This window comes from Amia ocellicauda, chromosome 12, assembly GCF_036373705.1.
Source record: "Amia ocellicauda isolate fAmiCal2 chromosome 12, fAmiCal2.hap1, whole genome shotgun sequence".
NCBI classification, from domain to species: domain Eukaryota; kingdom Metazoa; phylum Chordata; class Actinopteri; order Amiiformes; family Amiidae; genus Amia; species Amia ocellicauda.
The window spans coordinates 7,064-16,440 of NC_089861.1; the positions used below are offsets into that span (position 1 = coordinate 7,064).

At 40.5% G+C, this 9,377-nt stretch overlaps 1 non-coding gene across 1 annotated transcript; it reads left to right on the forward strand.

The window, feature by feature from the left end:
• Positions 1 to 6,060: 6,060 nt before the first annotated feature.
• trnan-auu (transfer RNA asparagine (anticodon AUU)) lies at positions 6,061 to 6,133 on the forward strand. Its single transcript has one exon. It is a non-coding gene; the product is annotated as a tRNA-Asn (tRNA).
• The last annotated feature ends 3,244 nt before the right edge of the window (positions 6,134 to 9,377 follow it).

Genomic DNA, 9,377 nt, shown 5'->3' on the forward strand with positions numbered 1-9,377 from the left:
CTGGCCAGCCCAACACACCACTATGTCTGCTCCCACACCAACTGGAGGCCCGCTCCTGTATGTCAAAACACAATAACTACAAGTAGAGAACCCTGGTTACACATGCTGAACTACAGAGTAGACCTGTTGAACACTTTCTGAGCATTAAGGTTTGAAATCAACAAATCTGAAATTGATCTCACCCCTCCAGGACAGTTTACTTCAGAAAGCAACAGCAGCTCCACAAACCCTGGGTACTTGGGCAGGGAGGGGCAATAACAGAAGCAAGATAGACAACACTTATCTACTGGACAAACCCATCCCCATTGATAATTAACACTAACCACCATAACCAATACACCACTTTTCATTTAAAAATGAGATTTATGAAATCCCTAAATACATTTAAGCATCTAAAACACTATGGTAAATACTTCAAATTGAAGTGTCTCAGTTCAAAAAGTACTTATCTTAGTTCTGAGCTTTTACATGCTTGGGTAAAGCAGCTCATTTAGTTTATAATGCAATCAATGCTCAATGAAAACACTGCAGAAGGGTACAAATTTACATTCATGAACTGATCATTTAAACCAACAAATAACTAACAATTCAGTAAATTAAAACCGTGATAAACCACATGCAAAAAACAAGAAAAACAACAACAACAACTTTATATAAATTTTATGAACTGCTCATATTAAATATTAAAATATATGGAAATAAACAATTCATATTCTCATTTTAAAGCAAATATCCTTCTCTGAATATGAGACAGTGGATTAGGTAATCAGAGTTTCCCACAGAAACAGCAAGAAAATCACATTTAAATAAATCAACCAAAAATATTTGACATCTCCTTCACTGACCACCTTCCCCTCCTTTATACATCTTTGACTGGAAAAGCAGACTCACTATATTTTCTAATTAAAATGCACAACTGAGAAAAAATAATTGTTAAAAATAGTCTATATATAGAGGATATTTAAATGAAAAACTCCTGTCACTCACCACCACTGATATTGTTCAAACAATCCCACCACAGTGAATTATTATTATAATTATAATAATAATTATTATTATTTCTTTGCAGACGCCCTTATCCAGGGCGACTTACAACATAAGTGCAATACAAAGTGCAAAAAATACAGTTCAGTAAAGGCATCAAACATTACAATTCAATTTACACAAAACATAGCAATTCAAAATATAATACATTTTACAACTTCTAATTTACAATTTACACAGGCAGGTACAGTAAGTGAGGTCCTACATCCTGGACTGTAAAAGCTAAGTGCTATCAAGATGTAGGGTCACAGTCAGGGGCTACGGGAAAGGGAGCAAGGAGGAAACAAATTAAAAATGCAAGAAGCATAATAACAATCTGTGAAGTGCTATCTGACGGGGGTTAAAAGGACTAATATTACAAGTACTGTCTGAAAAGGTGTGTCTTGAGTAAGCGCCAAAATGAGGTCAAGGACTCTGCTGTTAGGGTTCAGGGATGAGAAGGAGCGGCTCTGGGGGAAGGGGAGTGGAGAGGAGGCTTCTGGCACTGGAGGAGAGCAGTGGTCTGAAGGGAATGTATGGAGAGACGAGTTCTGAAGGTAGCTTGGTGCAGTGTGGTCGAGACAGCGGTAGGTGAGGGTCAATGTCTTGAACTGAATGCATGCCGATATTGGGAGCCAGTGGAGGGAGCGGAGCAGTGGAGCTGTGGATTAGCATGTTTGAATTAATGGGGTTCCCTTTCTTGCTATATATAGGCATTAAAATCTATTAACCTTTGATGGATTATAACTTGCAGCTACACGTATGACTTCCTCTGGTTTCCCTCCAGTTCAACAGCTGCCAGGGGTCAAACTCTGAAACACACTGAATGACCAAACACTGAAAGTGCTTCTGGGTGCTTAAATAAGGGAGGTTTAATGTCAGAAACAGAAATCAGACTGTAGAGTAGACTGAATCAAACCCCCTCTCGTTTGTAAACTTTCTTATGTTCTTATGTTCTTAAACAGAATGTTTATTCAAGCCGCTTGGAGGAAAGTAACACTCAGACATGCAGGTCTTTGTCTCAACTTCACTAAAATCATAGAGCTTACATGGTGTTATATACATACTGCGATATCCTGGACAGGGTGAGTTTGAAACAATAAGGGGGAGACAACTCCCTATCTTATGATATCCTCACTATCTTTCTGATTAAGCTTAAACACAATGTTTCCTATTTTATGCCCAAATATGGAGACATATGTATCCATTTCGTTATTTCTATTCCACACATATCTAACGTATGTCTAGATAGGCAAAGGGGGGTTGTGTACCCACTTCCCCATCTTCTTGTGGTTTTACTAGAACGTACGTTCTGTACTAAATTTATATTGTATGTCTGCAGAGAGATGCATCTGGTACAAACCGGTAGAAGCTGGTCTCATTATGTGGTCTTTAGTAAACTCATGTACGGTTCAGGGATTAGGAGCCTCTTCAGCAGGTTAAGAACCTTTTTGTACCCAAAGTCAGGAAGTTAGATTAAAAAAGGTTTGTTTTCTTTAACATGACTGCTGCTAGACTGAACATAAAACACCTGTGTTGCCACTGATATGAGAGGTGGCCGTACCCCTCTACTTTCTATTTTTATACATACCTAAGCCAAAGTTTTTGGGTTCTGTAATTCACAAGGATTGAAATACAACATACGCTGTATATTTCTGGAGAAAAAATTCGAATACGATCCATCAATCATTTCCTCTCAGCAGTGGGAGCGTGCGTGTATTCCAACATTCCATTCTATAATAAGCCATGACCCGCAGGTTTGATTGGAATTTTAATGTTGTATTTCTTATTTCCTCTTTTAATTTAAATTGTCAATGCATGCTTTTTGTTGTTGTTGCATATGACAGTGAGATTCATTTGAAGTGTACATTTGTATTATTGCCCATATTATGATGAAAATACATTAATGAAACAGACAGGGAACCTAATAGACTGAATCCTAGTTGTGGAATTATCTTGCTTTTATTTAATATTTGTTTTGTTTAGTACTGAAGCAAATAAGCGCAGGTGTATAACTGATACTGGTGGTTGTTGTGAGCAGTATGTAAAGACATTGGAAGCAAAGTATAGAAAGACAATATTCAGCAGAAGAGCAGAATTAGAGGTAGCAGGTGGCAGGATTTACAGTTCCATTTGAAAGAATCGTGCATGACTCGGGAGATGGTGAGGCTTCAGATGCAGGTGCAGGAAGCCCGGAGAGCCATTTGCATAATTTGCAAAATGTGGATTCTGTGGTTCATGGGATACGAAAAGGGAAAGTGTTTAGGAAAGTGAATTACTTGACCTCAGAATGTAAAGCTCTGGCAGAGGAAAGAGACAGAAAATACACAGATAGGAAAGAGAGGGGGGTTTGGTTGTATGAGGCGGCACCTAAAGGGGTCGAGAGGAAATGTGAGAGATACACTGCGACGCAAGAGGGTGGGAAGTCTCGATGCCACCAAAAATGGACACGAGACGGAAAACTGCCTGCAATGCAAGAAAGTACCCACGAAGCAAGCAACAGATACTGTTTTCTTAGTTTAAATATTTCACATGACAGAATAAAAAACATTCAAAATTTGAATACTCACGATTAAAAAAGAAATAAAATAAAATAATTTAAAAGTGGTTTAAACCAAAATTCAAAAGTGATTGAAAAGTGAAGAACCCAGTCATTATGCACAGATGATAAAATTTATTTATTTAACATGCCAGGCCTGGATTGGCCTCAACATGGAAGCACTCTACCTCAGCAGAGACTTATTGAACAGCAGAAGTGGACAGCCTTTTATACATTGAAAAACATGTGGGTCTGTGGCAGGGTCTGTCATTGGTTTGCCAGAGTGTTATCTTGAGGTCAGATTTCTGACCCTTGTAATGTTAATGGTAGTCTTCCTTGGAAGAGGTGTGTGATCCAAAGAACAGATGTCTTCCTTTGATATACTAGGAAAGGTCCGATCCCACGGTCGTCATTTAACAACTGTCAATCGCTCATTAACAGAAACAGTTCCTGCCTATCTGGAGAAAAGATTCACAAACAGACTTTTAACAAACAGCTGTGGGCCCTCTCTCTCTCTCTCTGCAGTTTGATCCTGTCTATTATTGACAGGAATGTCTAGAGGGTATGTCCTGAACAATTTGCAAAGTGGTTGTTGCTACCATAATACATTTACTTTGCTTGGTCTGCATATTATTATTAATATAAAACATAATACAGTTTATATAAAACATTAATAATGGCTCTACAAAAACCAAATGCATTAAAGCAATCAAGACAAAATTGTGCATATAGGGCAAACTGCCAAAAGAACAAAAAATGAAAAAATACAGTCTAATACATTGAAATTAATGGGAAATGCATCAGATCAAAAAAAGAAAACAAAGAAAAAAAAAATTGATGCATTTAAAAAAGAATAGAAACGATCAATGTATTAGATAAAAAACATAACAAAACATCAAACTATCAAACCAAGTCAACATGTGCATTTTATATACAAATAATTCACTAAAAGGAATTAAAAAATCAATTTTAGAAGCAATCATTGATCAATAAAGGTATAAAAGATCTTGAACTCGGGCTCCAGCAGGGGGAGTATCCATCCCCGGATGTGGGGTCCCATCACGGGATCCTATGCTCCCCCAGATCTTGAAGATGCCAGTTCTTGAAGGCTTCCTCCTTGTCCCTCTGGTGGATCTCCAGATTGACATAGTCTCGGACTAAGACCATGCCCCTCCGCGTGATGAAAACTGGGTCCAGCTCCTGCTTGTTGAAACGACAGATGTTCTGTCCCTCCCACAGGGCCTGTTTCACTGCACAGACGACACACCACTAGCACCTCAGCGATGAAGATGTTATTCCCTTTGCTGGACTGTAGACGATCTGCTGGGCAGTCGCCCGCACAGGAACGGCAAACCTACGGAGGAATGGGAAAAACAAGAGCCAAACTACACGGGTCATCGAGCAGAGAGATGTTGAGCTTGCAGACCCCAGGTTCCGACTCCCGTGTGCACGGGATGAGCACGTCTGTCGTCTGGAGCAAGCAACAGCTGCCGACGAGACAAGGAGGAACTGGCACGCTGCAGAAAACTGGAACAAAATATGAAACTGCTGGGGCTATTTGGAGCCTGAATATTCATCACAGAGGGGGGGAAACCAAAGCTAAATCAGACTTACAGGAACAGGAGACATCCAACAACAGCACACAACGGTATCCCCTATGGAGATGGCCACATATTTATCGAGAGGGGCGGTGCTGCCTCTCCATCTCCATTACAGTATCAAATAAATAAGCCTACCAAAAGGGCAATGACAAACATATTAAATAAAACTGATGAAACAGGACAAGCAGAGTGCAAGTTAAAAAGGAATTCAACATCTGTCCATTTAATCAACTGCATTTCAGTACCACTGATAGCACTGCAACTCAGTGTAGGTGTGCATTCAGTCCGGCAAACAAAACATTTAAGTTATGGAACGCTTTCTACAGTCGATGTATAAATGTTACATTTTCACAACTTGGAATAAGTTTGATTTGATACAAGATTTATTAAGTTGACCAAGCAACATGACATAATATTTTTGAGGGGATATAAATCTCACGACACACTTGGGCAGTCCTCAAGGCACACGGGTTGAAAACCACTGAGCCAAGCCACGGTGCTTGTTGGCTTTGCACGGCCACTGAGACGGTCAGGAGAAGTCTATGAGACCCTTCCCTTCGATCGTTCAGTTGGTAGAGCAGAGGACTGTAGTGGTCAGGTAGTGGGCATCCTTAGGTTGGTGGTTCAATTGCGGCTCGAAGGAGGCCATGCTTTTGGTTTGATGTTGGTTTTGGACGAGCTCCCAAATGTCAAGCCATTGGAATTGCATAAGGCCAAACTGGGCGAGGAAAAAGAGAAAATCCCCGAAATTCGAATTTGTTTTCAAGAACTCTCATTTCCCAAACATTTCATATCCTTGTGAGTGACCCTTTTCACCCTGAGCCCAGTTTTCTAAACAAGGCAGATAGCGGTCTGGAACAATCATTAAGCCAACACATGGGGAGATGCTTTACTCAAGCCTGAGTAGCTCAGTTGGTAGAGCATCAGGCTATTAATCTGAAGGTCCAGGGTTCAAGTCCCTGTTTGGGTGCTGTGTTGAGTCCCTGTTGACTGACAGCCATGATGGTGAACAGCTTGGATGGCCCTGCTGGCAACAATGAGATATGTAGTTGTGTCTAGTCAAGTTTTCCTGTCTTTTTTTTTTTTTTGGCAAATATCCAGCCAGGCAAGTGTTGCATTCCACAGGAAATTCAAGCAAGGGATTCCTGGAACTCTGAGAGATGTTTTTGCTGTTGACCACGTGGTCAACAGCAAAAACAGGACATAATGCATCTTGTCTTGATTTGGCATAATCTGTGAGGGTTGGGCCAACACAACCTACAGAATGTATCCACACGTTTGCTCGCTTCTTGAAATACTTGGTATGACCTGTGGCCCCATGCCATGCAGAAGTCCACAGCTATGTGTGTCAGCATGCACTGCTCCTCTTCCCCAATGTGCCACTTGTAAGGACTGTGTAAAAAGCGACATAGAACATGATCAGCAAAGAAACACAATTCTCCTGAGAACGACAATCATCATGCCGATCGTAATCTCAGTGCATACCTCGATGCCCAACAAGCCAAGCCAGTGGTTCCCAAGCTTTTTCATGCCACGGCACACTTTGCTAAGACCAAAATCCTCTCGGCACAGCAACATGAAAACCCCCAAATATAATAGGTATTGTCATACCTGAATGGCAACGGGCTGCTAAAACTATTATCACACGCACACTGCATGTTAAAATATGTCAGGAGGAGAGTAATTAAAAGGGAAAATGTGTGAAGTGCAAAGAGTGGCCTTTAGTGGTATGGTAAAAAAGTAGACAGACATACTAAATTATTACTTCATACATATCATTTATTTAGTGCAGACAGACCAAGACCAGACACTAAAAAGTATTCTCAGAAAATATAAATTCACAGCAAAATAGGTTCAGTTAACAATATCTTATAACAAACCCATTCAACTAAGTGGTTAAATGTAACAAAGGGCATTACAATTGTTGAAAAACAAAAGCACACAGATCAAACATGCTATCCTATAGGTTAACAATCAGTCCAGTCAAATCCTAAGAGAAATCAGGATAAATGAGAAGGAGGTACTAAAGGGACTAGCAGAATTAAAAACAAACAAATCACCTGGGCCAGATGGGATCTTTCCAATCGTAGTTAAAGAAATGAGGGAAATTATTTAAAGGCCGCTAACTCAAATATTCCAAATGACACTTAGAACAGGAGATGTGCCAACTGACTGGAAGACGGCAAATATTCATTTTTCTTTGTTTGTTTGTTTTGTGTTGATTAGGTGTTGCTGTGCTTGCACTGCTAAAGAAATGCAGAAGAGCCTCACTCCTCAAATGAAAGTCTGTTAAAGTAATGTATGAAGAAATGCATGGTGGACAATATGTAACTTTACTGCTAGACGATATACAAATTAATCGTGTTTTTATTGCGCTTATGTTTCGTAAGTTGTCCTGGATAAGGGTTTCTGACAAGAAATAAATAATAATAATGTATGTGCTGCTGTTCCCTATTCTGCAGATTCCCCATAGGACTTAGTTCCTAAGCCCGTGCAGGGGACCTCGCTTGTATGTGCATTGCTATCGCTCCAGCAGCAATCTGGGGGCTTGAAATCCAACTTGGTCAGCAAATGTTCAACAGTCCTCGCCATAAAAGCAGTGGCTCTTAACGAGAGCAGTAATGTTTGGGAACGAAACTGGTTTCCTGACTTATTGTCTTTTGGAGCATTCAGAATACACAACCACGCTAAAGAGTGTGATCCCTGGTGTCACTCGCAGACACGTCCAATGATTGTTTCTGCTCTGACTCCTTATGACCATTACTGGTTGTGCAGAAACCAAGCTTATACTTACTTGCCCTGGAACTGGAATGGTTGTTGTGTTCCGGTGATTTTAAATGCATCTGTGACTATTACAGCCCAGTCTCCTCACTCCCCTCAGCCCAGACCCATTCTGTCCATAGGGCACAAAGGGAGCAGAAACCCCAAGAGGTTCCTATTGAATTCCACCGGTCCAGTGGAGGTATAAAATTTGGGGCAGGCATTCTCCCCTGGTACGGTGCAGTTAAGGCCTTGCACCTAATTGATGAAGTTGCTTTTGATTTAGGAACATTGATAAATACATGTATCAAAGGTTTTGAAGCTCTGGGACCCACAAGTAAGGCTACTAGGTTAGTCACACTCCAGAACCGAGCAGCTTTAGATTATGTATTAGCTAAAGAGGGTGGTGTTCACAACCTTATTGGTGAACATTGTTGTACTTTTATACCAGACACAGGCTCCAACATAATTAGTGTCATTAGCCACCTCCACGATTTACAAAGTAGAACACATAAACATCGTGTCTCTGATGACTGGGCTGGATGGCACCCATTCGAATGGCTAAAATCTCTCTTTGGTGCACAAGGTGCTTCGATTGTGCATTTTCTTTTTATGGCTTGGTTATAATTTGTGTTATTATGCTCTCTGTGCATTGTTTAAAATGTCTATGTACTTCAGCAACTTCTGACTTTTTTATGCATGCTCCCATTGACCCTATTGAAGATGTGTTTTTAGAGGAACATTTATATGCTGCTGATAGTGATTAACGGTAATTGATTTTTCCTCTGAACCTATTTCCGGATGTTGATGGTTGCAGGGATCCAGGGCTCAACAGTAGCTGTGTACACACTGGGTAAAATGGAAAATAGGGAATAGTTGTCATGTTGTGACAAAAGGAGGGAATGTGGGCGAAAAATGTAGAAATCTCTTCAGCCGCATCGCTGGGGAGAAGAACATAAGAACATTTACAATCGAGAGGAGGCCATTCGACCCATCATGTTCGTTTGGTGTCCATTAATAACTAAGTGATCCAAGGATCCTATCCAGTCTGATTTTGAATGTTCCCAAATTGTCTCTTCAGCCACATCGCTGGGGAGTTTGTTCAGATTGTGACGCCTCTCTATGTGAAGAAGTGTCTCCTGTTTTCTGTCTTCAGGCTGCTCAAACCTGAGGGATGTGAGGGGAAAGTTGTTCCTAGTTTTAGTGTGTCTGGGAAAAATAATAACATCCTATCCTGCCTTTGTCCTTGGTGTGCTGTTACTCCTAACTTGGTTATCAGCAGTTCACATTCCTTTCTTGCAACGTATTATCTGCAAATGACCTTCCACTGCAACTGGCAATGTAGAGGTTAATGATTATTATTCATGAGTAATGATTATAATATTGATGAGATGGGAAGGCTTAGTTTAGAATGCCAATGAAATCACTGCTATAGTTATTAGCAATGACCATCA